Genomic DNA, 17,972 nt, shown 5'->3' with positions numbered 1-17,972 from the left:
AGGCCACAAGGAAGAGAGAGCCCCAGGGAATAGGATGAGGCCAGTGGGCCAGGAGGAAGACAGAGCCCCAGAGGGGAAGCAGGAGGCCAGTGGGCCAGGAGGAAGACAGAGCCCCAGAGGGGAAGGAGGAGGATAGTGGGCCAAGAGGAAGAGGGAGCCCCAGAGGGGAAGGAGGAGGCCACTGGGCAAGGAGGAAGAGAGAGCCCAAGAGGGGAAGGTGGAGGCCAGGGGGCCAAGAGGAAAGAGCCCCAGAGGGGAAGGTGGAGGCCAGTGGGCCAAGAGGAAGAGAGAGACCCAAGGGGAGAGGAGGAGGCCAGTGGGCCAAGAGGAAGACAGAGCCCCAGAGGGGAAGTAGGAGGCCACTGGGCCAGTAGGAAGAAAGAGTCCTGATGGGGAAGGAGGAAGCCACTGGGCCAGGAGGAAGAGAGATCCCTGATGGGGAAGGAGGAAGCCACTGGGCCAAGAGGAAGAGAGAGCCCCAGAGGGGAAGGAGGAGGCCACTGGGCCTCGAGGAAGAGAGAGCCCTGATGGGGAAGGAGGAAGCCACTGGGCCAGGAGGAACAGAGAGCCCAAGAGGGGAGAGGAGGAGGCCAGTGGGCCAAGAGATAGAGAGAGCCCCAAGGGGGAAGGAGGAGGCCAGTAGGCCAAGAGGAAAGAGAGCCCCAAGGTGGAAGGAGGAGGCCAGTGGGCCAAGAGAAAAGAGAGCCCCAATGGGGAAGGAAGAGGCCCCTGGGCCAAGAGGGAAAGTCTGTTTCTATGTTTACGGTCCCTATTAATTTTCCAAATGGGTTATATTTTTAATTTTGGAGTTCAGTTCTGAAAATTCTTTTAATTCTAGTATGTTTTTTAATTCCTGAAATGGCCTAAGAAGTGACCCCTGCTGGATGCCCAGAGGAAGGCGAAAAACCTCCAGGGTCTCCAGCCAATCTACCCTGGAGGAAAATTCCTTCCCGACCCCAAAAGTGGCGATCAGTGCTACCCTGGGCATATCAGCAGGAGCCATAGTGCAGATGTGGAAGGAGGAGGCCAGTGGGCCAAGAGGGAAGAGAACCCCAGAGGGGGAAGGGGGAGGCCAGTGGGCCAAGAGATAGAGAGACCCCCAAGGGGGAAGGAGGAGGCCAGTGGGCCAAGAGGAAAGAGAGCCCCAAGGTGGAACGAGGAGGCCAGTGGGCCAAGAGAAAAGAGAGTCCCAAGGGGGAAGGAGGAGGCCAGTGGGCCAGGAGGGAGAGAGAACCCCAAGGTGGAAGGAGGAGGCCACTGGGCCAGGAGGAAGAGAGAGCCCCAGAGAGGAAGAAGTAGGCCACTGGGCCAGGCGGAAGACAAAGCCCTAGAGGGGAAGGAGGCCACTAGGCCACGAGGAAGAGAGAGCCCCAGGGAATAGGATGAGGCCAGTGGGCCAGGAGGAAGACAGAGCCCCAGAGGGGAAGCAGGAGGCCAGTGGGTCAGGAGGAAGACAGAGCCCCAGAGGGGAAGCAGGAGGCCAGTGGGCCAAGAGGAAGACAGAGCCCCAAGGGGGAAGCAGGAGGCCTGTGGGCCAAGAGGAAGAGAGAGCCCCAGAGGGGAAGGAGGAGGATAGTGGGCCAAGAGGAAGAGGGAGCCCCAGAGGGGAAGAAGGAGGCCACTGGGCAAGGAGGAAGGGAGAGCCCAAAAGGGGAAGGAGGAGGCCAGTGTGCCAAGAGGAAGAGAGAGACCCAAGGGGAGAGGAGGAGGCCAGTGGGCCAAGAGGAAGACATACCCCCAGAGGGGAAGGAGGAGGCCACTGGGCCAGCAGGAAGAAAGAGTCCTGATGGGGAAGGAGGAAGCCACTGGGCCAGGAGGAAGAGAGAGCCCCAGAGGGGAAGGAGGAGGCCACAGGGCCACGAGGAAGAGAGAGCCCTGATGGGGAAGGAGGAAGCCACTGGGCCAGGAGGAACAGAGAGCCCCAGAGGGGAGAGGAGGAGGCCAGTGGGCCAAGAGATAGAGAGATCCCCAAGGGGGAAGGAGGAGGCCAGTGGGCCAAGAGGAAAGAGAGCCCCAAGGTGGAAGGAGGAGGCCAGTGGGCCAAGAGAAAAGAGAGCCCCAAGGGGGAAGGAGGAGGCCAGTGGGCCAGGAGGGAGAGAGAACCCCAATGGGGAAGGAAGAGGCCCCTGGGCCAAGAGGGAAAGTCTGTTTCTATGTTTACGGTCCCTATTAATTTTACAAATGGGTTATATTTTTAATTTTGGAGTTCAGTTCTGAAAGTTCTTTTAATTCTAATATGTTTTTTAATTCCTGAAATGGCCTAAGAAGTGACCCCTGCTGGATGCCCAGAGGAAGGCGAAAAACCTCCAGGGTCTCCAGCCAATCTGCCCTGGAGGAAAATTCCTTCCCGACCCCAGAAGTGGCAATCAGTGCTACCCTGGGCATATCAGCAGGGGCCATAGTGCAGATGTGGAAGGAGGAGGCCAGTGGGCCAAGAGGGAAGAGAGCCCCAGAGGGGGAAGGGGGAGGCCAGTGGGCCAAGAGGAAGAGAGAGCCCCAGAGGGGAAGGGGGAGGCCAGTGGGCCAGCAGGAAGAAAGAGTCCTGATGGGGAAAGAGGAAGCCACTGGGCCAGGAGGAAGAGAGAGCCCCAGAGGGAGAGGAGGAGGCCACTGGGCCAGGAGGAAGACATACCCCCAGAGGGGGAGGCCGCTAGGCCAGGAGGAAGAAAGAGCCCCAGAGGGGGAGGGAGAGGCCAGTGGGCCAAGAGGAAAGAGAGCCCCAAGGGGGAAGGAGGAGGCCAGTGGGCCAGGAGGAAGGGAGAGACCCAAGGGGATAGGAGGAGGCCACTGGGCCAGGGGGAAGAGAGAGCCCCAGAGAGGATGGAGTATGCCACTGGGCCAGGCAGAAGACAAAGCCCTAGAGGGGAAGGAGGCCACTAGGCCACGAGGAAGAGAGAGCCCCAGGGTATAGGATGAGGCCAGTGGGCCAGGAGGAAGACAGAGCCCCAAGGGGGAAGGAGGAGGCCAGTGGGCCAGGAGGGAGAGAGAACCCCAATGGGGAAGGAAGAGGCCACTGGGCCAAGAGGGAAAGTCTGTTTCTATGTTTACGGTCCCTATTAATTTTACAAATGGGTTATATTTTTAATTTTGGAGTTCAGTTCTGAAAGTTCTTTTAATTCTAATATGTTTTTTAATTCCTGAAATGGCCTAAGAAGTGACCCCTGCTGGATGCCCAGAGGAAGGCGAAAAACCTCCAGGGTCTCCAGCCAATCTGCCCTGGAGGAAAATTCCTTCCCGACCCCAGAAGTGGCGATCAGTGCTACCCTGGGCATATCAGCAAGGGCCATATTGAAGATGTGGAAGGAGGAGGCCAGTGGGCCAAGAGGCAAGAGAGCCCCAGAGGGGGAAGGGGGAGGCCAGTGGGCCAAGAGGAAAGAGAACTCCAAGGGGGAAGGAGGAGGCCAGTGGGCCAAGAGGGAAGGGAGATCCAAGGGGGAAGGAGGAGGCCAGTGGGCCAGGGGAAAGACAGAGCCCCAAGGTGGAAGGAGGTGGCCAGTGGGCCAGGAGGAAGAGAGATCCCCAGAGGGGAAGGAGGAGGCCAGTGGGCCAAGAGTGAGGGGGAGCCTCACAGGGGAAGTAGGAGGCCAGTGGGCCAGGAGGAAGGGAGAGCCCCAGAGGGGAAGGAGGCGGCCAGTGGGCCAGGAGGAAAGAGAACTCCAAGGGGGAAGGTGGAGGCCAGTGGGCCAAGAGGAAAGAGATATCCAAGAGGGAAGGAGGCAACCAAAGAGAGCAACAGGAACTGAAATACCTACCTGGTTCTGACTTTGTTGTCTGAATTTAACTGTGTGTTTTCATTTTGCTTTGGAGATCCTCTGTTGCCTCCATTTTCAGGCTAGCCAAACACCAGGTTTAAGATCTGCAGATGTCTTCTGATGCTTTTTTTCCACTTCCAACTGAAAATAAACCTGATTAAACGAATAATTCCTCCTTGAGAAAGAGTCTTTCTTACCTAAAGGTGAAAAAGGATCCTCTTCAGGAGACCCAGCTGCACGTGCTCCAAAACTTTTTGCCTGTTCTCCTCACACAGATAATAAGCTCCGATGGAAAATTATAGTAAAAAACATAGCTAGAGAAGAAATTTTAATTAATTATCAATAACTACATCCTGCCCTTCCATGAATCACAACTTGGGTAGTGCTAACAATTATAATAAATACAAAACAACAACAAAACAACCCAATAAACAGAAAAATATCACATTCATCCATGATCTTACATAATGCTAGAAAAGAGAGAGAAAGCTTACCTCTCAGTCTTCAGAATGGAGAGCAAAAATGAATTGCTTGATTAACTTCATGGCCATATTATTATTTTCATTCCAGCCTCCAGCCTTTTAATTAATTATGCACTTATGCCACATTCATGCCTTTTCAGAGAGGAAAAGTTCCGCAGTTCTTTCGCTAGGGAGAGTTTCCCCTTTCCAACCTGCAAACAGAAGTCCTGCTTGACAGAACAGTGTCTTTAATAACCCTTCTCACCTGTTTTGTTCAGATGTAATTTCCCCCCCATCTGGACCAAAGTGCAGTGAAAGCATATGGCTGGGTCCTTTACATTTGATGCGTTTTTTGTTGTCTTCTCCACCATTTCCACAATGCTTTGATGTCACTTGTCCTGCCTCATTCTTACATTTCTTGACTTAAATTTTGCCGGTCACCTCTCAACCTGCAGCAGCACTCTAAGCAATTTACACAGGAGCAAAGCCAATAAATATCACCCAGTAAAAACGTACTTACAATAACACAGAAAGTAAGATTACATTTTTAGACCATCCATATCCTTGCCATCAGCGAATAGGAAGACCGTTGGACTGCATTCAGTTCCACCACATTATTCAGACAAAGAGTACTTTGGCACCTACAAGATTAATGAATATAAGGTGGCACATAGATTTGCTGAACAATATTTTGAAAGTTTGGGGAAGATGATAAGAAGCATTTCTTACCTGCTTTTGAAAGTAACTGACTCACCCCAAGACAAATTCCTGTCTCCTTCCTGATTTTGTAGATTGTACTCAGAAAAAGAACTGAATCCATTCCATTGCCAGATAGTCCAAACTGTTCATTGCCTATGTGCTTCTGGGCTGTGATGGACTGATTGAACTGCTTGTACATGAGGAGTCACAAATATGAACAAAGAGAGCAACAGGCACAGAAATCCCTACCTGGTTCTGACTTTGTTGTCTGAACTTAACTGTGTTTTTCCATTTTGCTTTGGAGATCCTCCATTGCCTCCACTTTCAGGCTGGCTAGCCAATGGCCAGGTTTCAGATCTGCAGATGTCTTCTGATGCATTTGATCTTTTCCTGCTTCCAACTGAAAATAACCCTGATTAAATGAATAATTCCTCCTTGAGAAAGAGTCTTTCTTACCTGAAGGTGAAAAAGGATTCACTGCACTCCAAATCTTTGGGCCTGTTCTCCTCACACAGATAATAAGCTCCAATGGAAATTCATGGTAAAGTTAATTAATTTACTGTCTATGGTTATATTCTGCCCTTCCATGGATCATGACAGGTGGGTCTAACAACAATTATAATAAATACCCACAAAAGAACAAAACACTTTAAGACCAACAGAAAATATCACATTCAAAAATGATGTTACCATGTTAGAAAAGGGAGGGGGGAATGCTTACCTCTTATTCCTGACTGAGAACTCCTTGTCCAAATGGCCTTAATCTAGAGGACAATTTGTAAGTGTTATTCCAATCATCAAGTGTTTTTTCTCCTGAGGAACCTTCACCTCCAGGCATTCTAAACTGTTGCTCCTGATAACTGTTCTCCTCACAGAGATAATAAGTTCTAGTGGAAAGTTATAGTAAAAACATAATCACAGGTGAAATGTTATTTAATTAATTTAATATCAATAGTTATATCTTGCCCTTCAATGAATTATTACCTGGGTTGGGCAAATAATAATAATAATAATAATAATAATAATAATAATAATAATAATAATAATAATACATCACAACACGCCACTGAAAGACCAAAAGAAAAAATCACATTGAACACTGATGTTACGATTTTAGAAAAGAGAGAAGATGATTACCTTTTATTTTTGACTGAGAATTCTATTGAAAATGGCCTGTTGTTAGTCTTTCTATCTTTCTGATACATTTTACCTTAAGACTGGCCGCATCCACAGTGGATCCAAAGTCTCCTAGTTGTTTTGCTGTTGTGTCACTTCACACAACTCTCTCTCTTTCCGTCTCTCTCTCTCTCCCTGCAATGCATATAAATTCCCTGAGTACAGAAAAAAGGGGATAAGGGGGGGGGGGGGGGAAATGTTAGAAGGATTGCATATTATTTTATTTTCCTTATTCATCTGAGAAATACTGGCTACTGCAACGACACATATCGTAATGACAAAAAGAGATCCGTATTGATGAAACCAGGAGAAGTTGGATGGACGCTGGCTTCTACAGCAACGTTTCCCTTCCTGTCCCCCACAACTCACTGATAAGGTGTTAAGGAATGTTAAATGCTCACCTGTTCTGCTATGGTATCAAGAGTTCAGCAACGGCAGGGCTGATCTCCTGTTCCTTGGTAACGCAGACAGAGGCCTTTGCTAGAACAGGGGTTATCCCAGGCTGATACTCGGGATCGCCCCTGTGCGTCCAGATGACGCACAGGGGATCCCGGGCTCAGGCAGGGATCAACCCTCCTTGGCCCCGGGATAAAGCCCTACACTTTGGGCTTGCTTTTTCCTGCAGTCTTGAGACTGTAAGTGTGTGGCCCATTTCCGTGGCTTTTCCCGGCACCGAGTGATTACTTGCGCAGAGCCAGGAGCTGCGCCCATTGGGGCAAGGATGGGGGGTGTGGGGAAAGTTGGTAAAAAAAAAATTAAAAACACCTTTGCGCAGGATCGGTGTACTGCTCCTACCTCTTTAAGAATTAAAAAATGGGGGCGTGACGGCTCTCTTCTTGAGCTTGTCGCGCCTTGCGTGTAAACGAGGGTGAGATCTCGCATTATTCACAACGTGAGGTCTCCCCTCCTCTCTCCCGGATTTTCAGGTAGGTCTACCAAAGGCCTGAGATGCCTTACTTACCTCACATTGCTTCAATGCATGTGTGGGGTGCTACTTTGCTGTGTTATTCTCTGTTGCATTATTTAAGTCTTCCTTTTTCCTCCAGCTCAATGACCTAGAGTGACAACACAGTGTATGGGTTGAGTGTGAGTTATTATTGAATTATGGGTTGTCTCTATGTATAAACCCTGAACTATGGTTTAAATAGGGATGGTTAATGAAAAACAAATTAGAGTTTGCAATCCAACAACAACAACAAAAACTCATGGCTCCTCTTTTTGGGTTGTTCATGGTTAACAGCCCCATAGTTAAACCATAATGCAGTGCTCGCACATAACAATAACCCAGGATTCAACAATAGCTAATATTCAACCCACACTCTGGCTGTTGTTATTTACGAGTCTGGCTTTAGGGTTCTGTCTTTCCCACTCACCTGACACCAAGAGCTTGATCTGTGAACTCAGGGGTGGGTGGGATGCACTAGCAACCCCTGCTGCTCTCCTCTCATCCAGAATACTAATTGCATCACAATAGAGACCGTGTCATAAGCAACATAGTTGAGGGCTGGCAGGGTAGGGAGGGTCATTTCCTCCTGCTCTCACAAGACCCCCAACATAGCAATGTATGAGGGGCCTGCCATGAGGAATTCATCTGTTGATCATGTGGTGTCCATTAATACACCTTACAGGGACAACATATTGGTTTATTATCGACACAGTCACTCTCCCAGTTGGTAAACAAACAAACAAACAACAGACCTCATCTTACTTGTGAGAGCAAGGCCAGTATGTGATACAGCAGAACCAACAGCCTCTCAAAATAAACTGAACATGCCCTGGACTTTCCCATAGCTTTGTAGCAACCAAGCTGGATGAGTGATGGGAGAGATTGAAGCACAAAGTTGATACGGTCCTCGATAAACACGCCTTTCAATGCTTAGGAATTCAGGGGGCCGTGCCTCCTGAGGCTGAAAACGAACACCTTTTCAGTAATGCTGCCATTCCAAGTTCAAAGACTGATTTTCCAGTCCTTGTCCACTTTGAAGCCCATGTAGTCACTCTGTCGTTGGATATCGTGGAAGCCGTGAGAACACAATTCGTGTTTCTACTATGAAACAGTTATTCTGTGCATGGTATCATGAAGTGGAATGAAAACGTTTTGACAAACCATCTTTGTGATCTTTCCGTGTCTCCAAATGGCAGTAACAAGGAGAGATGGACACACACACACACACACACACACTTTTGTGGGGGATTAATGATTCCGTGAAAGTGGGGGAGGACATTTTGTAAAAGTAGGCGGGATACACAGAAACTGATACTATAACCCCACCATGTGGGCCCTTCCCTCCTTTCTTTGGGTTATGGTACCTTTCGTTATGGGTGTGCATGTCATAGAATAGCACTATACAATAATTATTAAATTATTTTATTTATTTATTTATTTATTTATTTATTTATTTATTTATTTATTACATTTTTATACTGCCCAATAGCTGAAGCTCTCTGGGCGGTTCACAAAAATTAAAACCACAATAAAACAACCAACAGGTTAAAAGCACAATTACAAAATACAGTATAAAAAGCACAACCGGGATAAAACCATGCAGCAAAAATTGATATAAGATTAAAATACAGAGTTAGAACAGTAAAATTTAAATTTAAGTTAAAATTAAGTGTTAAAATACTGAGAGAATAAAAAGGTCTTCAGCTGGCGACGAAAGGAGTACAGTGTAGGCACCAGGCAAACCTCTCTGGGGAGCTCGTTCCACAGCCAGGGCGCCACAGCAGAGAAGGCCCTCTACCTGGTAGCCACCTGCCTTGCTTCCTTTGGCAGGGGCTCATGGAGAAGGACCCCTGTGGATGATCTTAAGGTCCGGGCAGGTACATCTGGGAGGAGGCGTTCCTTCAAATAACCTGGCCCCAAACCATTTAGGGCTTTGAATGTCAATACCAGCACTTTGCTGGTAATAATGCACTTTATTGCATTATTGTTGTTGTTATTGTTGTTTGCGACTCCCGCATAATCACTTCTAAAGCCCAGCCCACGGGAGAAATGGCACCAATGCCCCCTTGCCAAACCACCACATTTTCAAAGCCATGCTGCTTGCAAAACCATGTTCTGCTGTATTGTTCCTTTTATCAAGATTTACGCCAAACATTTATAACCTCTATCTTGCAGCGAACTCCCGGTAGATCAGATGAATATTACATAAAACATCTTCTATCGGATCAGAATCCTCAAGTTACTCTAAAAGTGGCCAGTTTTTGTGCGGCTGCCATAAGCCGACGGAAATTGATGTTGAAGAATGTTATTGCACCTTAGACTTAGGCTGAGACTGCCACGTTTTATGGATTTTATGTATGAATTTTATTGTATATTGGGGTTTTTAATATTATTGTGATGATGTTTTCTGTTGTGCTGGTCTACGACCGAAATAAATAAACTAACTAACTATCCTCCTCCTGCTACTGCATGGTATAATGGAGAAGAACAAGAAAAGCAAGAAGAACAAGAGGAAGAACTGATATTCCATAAGACAGGACCAGAAAAGGGGTGTTTAGTTGCCTCCTGACTGGGTCCAGGTCAAGAGATCTCGGTAGTAAATTTTATCTAGCAGGAGTGGGCGAAATTACAGGGGCTGTGGACCCTTGCCAGAGAGAGAAGATTGCAGTGGAGGGGGAGAAATCTAAGTTCAAAGTTGGCCATTGGGAGAGAGGGATGTGATGTGATGTGGGGTTTGGGGGAAATGGGAGCCATAGTGTTAATACCGCTTTGAGCACATGAGGCAGAGTTCTTGATGCCTCCATTGTTATTTGGCCTGCCAGAGGAGACTCGTCAACTTAACAGTCTATTAGCATTCAAGAAAGCTATAAAGACTGATCCCTTCCGGCAGGCCTATCCAGTGGAATTTTAGGATGCTTTTAGCATGCTTTTTAAGGATGTTTTAACAATGTATATTATGTTTTAATTCAGTTTTATGTATTTTATATTTACTGTTGTTCCCCGCCTTGATCAAAATGGAGAGACGGGTAAGAAATAAATTTATTTATTATTTTTATTTATTTATTTTACAACATTTATATAGCTCTCGACATATTCCAGAGCAGATTCCAGAGCAGTGATAGGAGATAACAGAAAAGAATAGAATTCCATGTTTAAAATTATTAAAAAGAAAGAAGAATTCCCATAAAAACCATGGCTTCAAAGAAGGCTTACTGAAATAAAGTTGTTTTCAGTAGGGCTGTGCATGTCCCCCTTGCCTCACCTCAGAGGCCATTTCACAGCTTCCAAAACCACCCCAATTTGACTTGGGACACGTTGGGGGGTGCCTGCCTTACCTCGGCACCAAAGCGAGATCTCCCCCCCCCCCCCCAGAGCAGGCTGGCCTTGCAGGTTTGTTGCCAATCTGCTTTGACCTCAGGGTGACTCGGACTGCCCCAGTACTGCCTTGGATTCGGACTGAAGCAGGTTGAATCAGCCCGCCTCAGCTCGGATTCAGGGATTCAGCCTGAGGTGGTGCACAGCCCTAGTTTTCAGGAGGTTCTGGAAACATCCCAGTGTTTGGCTCCTGACTGACCTCCAGGAGTAGTGACTTCCAAAGTAAGGGGGGAACTACACTGGGAGCCTTCCTAGACAAGGGTTTAGCCCGGTGCGAGGTCCAGGCTCCCTGCTGTGCATGCAGATGACACACAGGGGATCCGGGGGTCAGGCCAGGCTAACCCCTCCCTTGGCCTGGGATAACCGGCACCACTTTTGGGCCAGTTTTTCCGCAGCCCCGGGCTAAGAACGGGGCTGCAGAAAGTCTAGCAGGTTCGGTGGCTTTTCCTGGCTGCTCGCTTACTCGTGAGTAGCCAGGAGAAGTTGAGCGCTGTGCCCATCCGGCCAGGGGTGAGGGAATCGTGGGGGGGGGGGAATGATGGGGGCCAGGGGGGAAAGAGCGGACCCGGCAGGAGAGATGGAGGGAAGAGTTTATACATAGGAGGAACACTCCTATGTATAAACACTCTCATCTCACACTATAGCCCCGCTCGTGCTCTTCGCTCCTCTGATGCCATGTTTCTCGCCTGCCCAAGGGCCTCTACTTCCCTTGCCCGGCTTCGTCCATTTTCTTCTGCTGCCCCTTACGCCTGGAACGCTCTTCCAGAACATTTGAGAACTACAAGTTCAATCGCAGCTTTTAAAGCTCAGCTAAAAACGCTTCTTTTTCCTAAAGCTTTTAAAACTTGATTTTGTTCTGACTTTTATACTGTTAGTTTTACTCTACCCTGTGCCTGTTTGGTGCATTCTCTTCCCCTCCTTATTGTTTTATTATGATTTTATTAGAATGTAAGCCTATGCGGCAGGGTCTTGCTATTTTATTGTTTTACTCTGTACAGCACCATGTACATTGATGGCGCTATATAAATAAATAAATAATAATAATGTAAAAGAGGTCCTGGTGACGAAAGAAACTGAATTTGCTGTGAGGCCAGAATGCTATTATAGACTTCATTTCTAAGAAAAAAGGTAGCTGAATATTAAATATTCAATTCCAAGCCATTTTTCCTATCTTTAAAATTAATGCCTCTGTTTCTTCTTCGTAAGACCACATGTGCATATGTTATACATACGTATGCATCAATGGAAGGTGGTGTGTGTGAGGCACCCAGGGAGAATGTTTTGAATGTCGGACTGGACTCAGGACTCCAGATTCTAATAGGGATGAGCAAACTCACTTCATCCCACCTCACAGACGACACACCAGACCCCAACCATGGGAGCCTGGAAAGCGGCAAGTGGCCTCATGATCCCTCCTCAAGCTGCCATTTCGTATAAAAATGGCAGCTCAGCCTTTCCAATACATTCTGATTTTGAGCGAATGGCAGCCATAAAGAACCCATTTAAACAAAAGTACAGGTCAGGCAAGTGTGGGGATCACAGACTGGTGTCCAGGGGGCTGAGCCTGCAAGAAATCACTGAGCATTGAGCCCCAATCCGATGCCTGCAAGGTCCCTAGGTTCTAATCCCCATTCAGCCATGAATCTCACTAGGTGACTTTGGGCCAGTCACTCACTCTTAGCTTAATCTCACAGGGCTGTTGTGAAGATAAAATGGAGAGGAGGAGGAGGACCATGTAGGCTGCCTTGGGTTCATTTAAATGATAAAAGTCAGGATATAAACGTAATGATAAATAAATAAATAAATAAAAGTATTATTATCATTTATTATTTATTTATTATTTATTTATTTTATTATTTATTACATTTCTATACCGCCCAGTAGCCGGAGCTCTCTGGGCAATTCACAAAAATTAAAAACATTCAAAGTATAAAACAACAGTATAAAACCATAATATAAAATACAATATAAAAACTCAACCAGATAAAAACAGCAGCAATGTAAACTTACAAATTTAAAACACCAAGTTAAAATTTATTTATAGACTGTTAAAATGCTGGGAGAATAAAGAGGTCTTCAGCTGGTGTCTAAAAGCATATAATGTAAGTGCCAAGCGAACCTCCTTAGGGAGCTCATTCCACAGCCGAGGTGCCACAGCAGAGAAGGCCCTGCTCCTGGTAGCCACCTGCCTCACTTCCTTTGGCAGGGGCTCGCGGAGAAGGACCCCTGAGGATGACCTTAGGGTCTGGGTAAGTAAGTAAGTAAGTAAGTAAGTAACTTACCCTATATGTTATCCCACTATCAATCTCCCTTCCTGGATGCTGGGCTGAAGGGAAGAATGTACACCAAGAAGAGGGAGATTTATCCAATAGCATGACTAGATACAAAAGAAGGCAGGTGCCCTGCATCTTTAACTGTTGTGATGTAGAGGAAATTTTGCCAGGTGCTGCATGCATTCAAATGACACCTAATGAAATTCCATTTTCTATGCAACTGTTAAAGATACAGGAGCCCTGTCCTCCTTTTCATATGGTCACCCTAATTTATCTGGCATCCACATCCTTTGGCAACCATATGTTGGAATTGGGGCCCCATTAGCAAGAATACAGATTCATGATTTTGTGCCCATTTTCAGTTCTTTGCCTTGTAGTCTCGCAGGTGTAATCATGGCATCCTATGGGCAAGTATGGAAGGAACAACGAAAGTTTGCGCTGATGGTTCTCAGGAGTTTCGGACTGGGCGAGAGATCAATGGAAGAAAGGATCCTGGAGGAGGCTACTCACTTGATTCAAGCATTTACAGAAAACATGAGTAAGTCACACCAGTGACAGGCTGGGATGGATGGGAACCCTCACTTCATTATTCCTTCCACGTTCACAAGGTGGCGCTCAGGGACCATCCTGTTTACCAGGGGCCTGGGTTCTAGGGGATGTCGGAAGAGTCCATGCAGGGGTTGGAGCATGCTGAGCTTTTTCTCATCTTGGCCCCCTGGACTTTGGCTCATTTCCCCAAAAGTTGCCCCTACTCGATCTTCATCGGGTCAGACCAATCCAGGGAATTTCCGTTCTTGTTGGGTTTTTTTAAAAAAAATGTAAATAGACATAATTTGCACAAATTGTGCCTGTAATTTGTGCAAATGGCTATTTAATAATAATAATAATAATAATAATAATAATAATAATAATAATAATAATAATTTTTTAAAAAACCAAAAGAGTTCCCAGATTTCTGGGAAAACAAATGCAAGCTGAGTCAGTCAAGGGTTGAGTGCACAGAAATCCGTCAAGCCCAAAAAAAGGCTGGATGGATCTCCCAAACTGGGAGCAATGATACAGACTGGGAGAAAACTAAAACACAGGCAGTGTAAAGCTCAAAGTGAATGAGACCAATGAGACCAAACACAAGAAAGAGCACACGGTTAGTCCTTCACTGGAGCTTTTCTGAGTCTTCCAGGATGACGTTCAGAAGCCTCCATTAGGAGACTGTGACATGCGTCACACTGCTCACATCTGTGGCAGCTTAGATGCTACAGGTTCTACAATGCAATCCTGCACACCATTTAATCATGGCTTGTGGACTGACTTTCACAGGACATGGACAAAGTCCCCGGAGGGGTGCAGCCAGGGCCGGTGCTACCATAGAGGCCACTCAGGTGGCTGCCTAGAGCGCCAAGCTAAGAGGGGCGCCGCGCGCCGCGCAGCACTCACACGCATTGTTGGATGTGAGCTGGCCCAGCCCGAGGATTCAGCTGGGCCTGGGCGGGTGAGATGGCACCCCGCGCCCACCCAGCCTAAGCAAAGCCAGGGACGCTGGGGTGGGGGTGGGGCGGTTCCACGTTCAGACTTCTGCTCGGAAGCCGCAATGCGGAGCTGCCGCCCACATTGTGGAGCTGCCACCCATCATACTTTGCTGAATAGTGGTCCCAATTCCCCCCCTGGAACCCTAAAACTCCCCCCTGGGGGGAATTCCCCCCCCCTTGTTGAGAACCCATGCCTTAGCTAGACTTAAGGTTTATCCCAGGATTGTCCAGGGGTTATCCCTGTTCATGTAAATGACACAAAGGGGATCCCGGGAGCAGGCAGGGATGACCCCGGGATAAAGCTTCGGTCTAGCTAAGGCCTAATATTCATTCTGTCCATCATGATGAGTCTCAGTGGAAGTATCTAAGTGAGTTCAACCCCTCCAACTTTCTAAACGAAAAGTGAGAGTCCATGAAGCCTGAAGCCTTCCTGCCTTTCCCAGCAGGTAAATGCTCTGTGTGTGTGTGTGTGTGTGTGTGTGTGTGTGTGTGTGTGTGTACGCGGTTTGTTTTACCACTTCATTGGCAGCAGCTGAAATATGTGCCACCATGAATTCCATTTTGGGAGGTTGTAACTAAAAACATATGAAGAACCCTGCTGGATCAGACTGAAGTCTCACGAAATCCAGCATTCTATCCACACAGCATCCAATGAGATGCCTCTAGGAAACTCATAAGTAGGATGTGATTACAATATCACCCTCCTGCTCACGTGCTCCAGCAATTGAGAGCTATAATGCCTTTGATACTGGAAGTACAATATAATCATCATGAATAGCAGTCATTGCTCACCTTACCTTTCATGAATTTGTCTAGTTAAAGACATCCAAGTTGGTACCCATCACTACCTCTTGTATCTGTATCTTTGGAAGATGTGGGTAGTATCCAATGTTAGTCCTACGTAGTGTAGACCCATTTAAATGGGAAAAATTAGTCACAGCTAACTTAAAATCCCATTCATTTCATACTCTACATAGGACTAACATTGGATACTACCCATTGAGACCTGTGTCATGTTCTCTGTGTCCCTGCAGATAGTTGGCACATGTCTATGATAAACAGCTGTGAACATCTGAACTAGCCCTGTGGTGGCATTCCTTTGACAGAAGGGATAAAGGCAGCCAACACACCATTCCATCAATGGTGGTGTTTATAGGTCTTACTAGAACTAACTTCCTCCTTATCTTTTCATTCCCAGGCCCAAGGGGCTGTTTAGGAGAGAACCTGGCTCGGATAGAAATATTCCTCTTCTTCACCAGCATCCTGAGAAACTTCCAGCTACTGTGGCCAGATGAATCCAGGGCCCCAGACCTTACGCCCAACTTTGGCATCATGATGCCCCCATCTCGATTAAAGGTGTCCCTGAAACGTCGCCAGCAAAATGAACCATCCTAAGAAGGATCTGGACTCTTCAAGTCAAGCTTATTCTTTATATGTAGAGGTCATCATCACACTTTAAAAATCACAACATTAAATAGAGGAGATTTAAAATTAAAATGCATAATCATTTGGATATATAAATGGGAAGGACAAAGAGTACCTTATTATATTAGATGAACACCAGTACAGGCAATGAGAATTGCCTGGCCAGCTGTGGGGAAATGTTTGCATTGGTCTGATAGTAGAAAGTCTTTGCCCCGGAAAAATCTAAAAAACTTAAGAAAGGGTTGATGGTCCAAGGCCTTGTGATGAAACGCTTGAAATAAGCCAAGTCTATCTAAAAGCTTCATCCCATGTACCTGCTTCCCTCGGATTATCCCTAAGCTTTCGCGGTTGTTGTTGTTTTTGCTACAGGGCGACAGTGACCCTTTGCATACCAGGAAGTGAGTTTAAGGGGGGAAATGTAAAAAAAATCATTGAAAAATCAGTGGATGACCCAATTCAATTCAAATTTGATATCTTTAAAGCATGTAAGCATTTCTTTAAAATCCTGCTCCTGTGCCCCAGCGGCGGCTCAGAAGATACGCTCGGAAAGTAGGGGCTAAATATGGCGAATCTTTTTGCTTTATTGCACAATTAAGGCAGGATGCATAGGAGTACTTCACAACCACAGCAGATTATAAGGTGGAAAACTTCTGAGTCCTTTGCATGCAATTTGCAGTGATTGCACAGTATAATGCTGGTGTGATAAAGCTCTAAGAGGTGAGATAGATAGATAGATAGATAGATAGATAGATAGATAGATAGATATACACACACACACACACACACACACACACACACACACATACATATCATGGAAAAAGTCAATAGGGAGGTTTTCTCTCCTTATCTAGGCTGAAAGCCTTCCTTTTTAGGTTCAGAGCACTGGAATAATGTCTGTGCACCGGCTTCTGCCTTGTAGTTCCCTCATAACCTATTCACTAGAACGCTCTCTGCTTGGACTGCCTTCTGAGCATGACATTATATTAGGTGTCTGCCACTCCTTCTTTTGAAACAAAGAAACATTGAAGCTTGTGCTGTTAGGGCGTGTTCATTTGTTGTATAGTTCTGTTTGTTAAGTGGCATTCTATTGCCTTGCCAATCCTATAAGCAAGTAAAAGTTATCATACGGGACAATGTTGATAGATATAATTCTATCTCAAGGCCAGATCCACATCAAGCGGGATATAACACTTTGAAAGCGGTTTGAAAACAGTATGTGGAATGTGTCCTGTGCCCCAACAGTTGTTAATGCTGTTATAAAATAGTGTAGATCCTGCCCAATGCTGTTTTCTGTGAATCTGAGGAAGGTTTCTCTTTTTCACTCAGTTCCTCTGTTTGCAAGCTGAGGTTGTGAAAGTCTCTCCTGTTCTTCCACTTGCTTAAAGCTTTTCTAAAAATAAAATGAGTAAACTCCCTTGGCTGATTTGCCTTAGGAAATGGGAAATGCCCAGAACTTATGTAACATTCTGCTTACATTCTTTCTCCCCAATCTAGAATAATTTTCTCAGCTGACAGACCAGTGGTAATAAATAATTTCTGGATACTGCTTTGCATTGGAAGATAAAGAGAAATTGGCTCTTTTCTTAAGCAGTTGGGTTTGAAAATAGAGATCTAGTCTGCATTTTATTTGTGGAAGGGGCAGCTGTTTCCATGGACGTGCAAAGTACACAACATTATCTGGTGGATCAGACATTAACAATCAGATGTTAACAGGGGGAGCTTTTATGAGCAGAAAAAAATCCCAACTTGCAAGATGCATCACTCTGCAGTTCTTATGATCTCTCTGGAGTACATCACAGCATAGGTCCACACACACCTCACACACAGTGTAAGAATAAATCAACAAAGGGTTACTTTACCCTGATCTGCATGTTGTAGTGAATCTCTCCATCACATGCTGTTGTAAGCTACTTGATGGCCTTTGTAAACTTTGCATTTTCTTCCAGAATAGCCCTTTTAAACTAGTTTGAGGGGACAATTAGACACTAACATTAATTACATTGTATTAGCATAGGGAACTTTAGTGTAACACCATTAGCATTTAGCTGGTGTCAAAGGATTACCCCAGAAAAACTGTCATACCAAGTACCAACTAATACTGCTGCATTGTGCTTGACACCTCTTATGCCTGTGCAATACAATTTACTAGTGTCTGACTCGATGCTGCCCACTGTATCCAAGCATCATAAGCTGGGATACAATATTAATGCTTGTCTCCATAGCTGTTGTGACCTATTTCCAGAAAATAGCTGGGTTTCATTTCATCGGAATTGCTGTGAAGGCTACTGAGAAATTGCTAACCCACATCTCTCAGCCCCAAATAAGATGGCTTTTTATAA

Source organism: Elgaria multicarinata, chromosome 14 (genome assembly GCF_023053635.1).
Source record: "Elgaria multicarinata webbii isolate HBS135686 ecotype San Diego chromosome 14, rElgMul1.1.pri, whole genome shotgun sequence".
NCBI lineage: Eukaryota > Metazoa > Chordata > Lepidosauria > Squamata > Anguidae > Elgaria > Elgaria multicarinata.
Note: the sequence above shows the minus strand (reverse complement) of the source record.